Source organism: Arachis ipaensis, chromosome B01, assembly GCF_000816755.2.
Source record: "Arachis ipaensis cultivar K30076 chromosome B01, Araip1.1, whole genome shotgun sequence".
NCBI classification, from domain to species: domain Eukaryota; kingdom Viridiplantae; phylum Streptophyta; class Magnoliopsida; order Fabales; family Fabaceae; genus Arachis; species Arachis ipaensis.
The window spans coordinates 59,593,993-59,594,480 of record NC_029785.2 but is presented as its reverse complement, the minus strand read 5'-3'; positions in this window follow the sequence as shown (position 1 = coordinate 59,594,480).

Genomic DNA, 488 nt, shown 5'->3' with positions numbered 1-488 from the left:
ATAAAATATATTGAGGTGATTTGAGTTTTTTTATTTGAAAGAAAAAAATTATACAATTATAAATACATGTAATAATAATGAAAGAGAAATTTTTGCAATCTGATTCACATTAAATTTGGAATTAACTTTTTGTATAATTAAATAAGGAAAGATAATTAATGATAGAAAGAAATTAATTGCGTCAATTAAATTAGGAGAGTGATTCACACTCTCTTATCAACGCAAATACTATTAGTCATATACCTTTATTTATTATCTGTAATATTTTGGTTACGTAGCATTGCCCTTTTTAAAATATGGCTGGATCACTAGGGGGTTTTGGCTTAATAATGTTTCTTAAATTCCGCATAACAACAATCATTCATAAGCAACTTTTACACCTTTGGAGAAAAAAATGAGGACTTTCTTGAAAGGGAAAGGAATAAAGAAAAAAAAAAGAAAAAGATGATTATTATATACTGTATTTATGTAAATAGCAACATTATTAT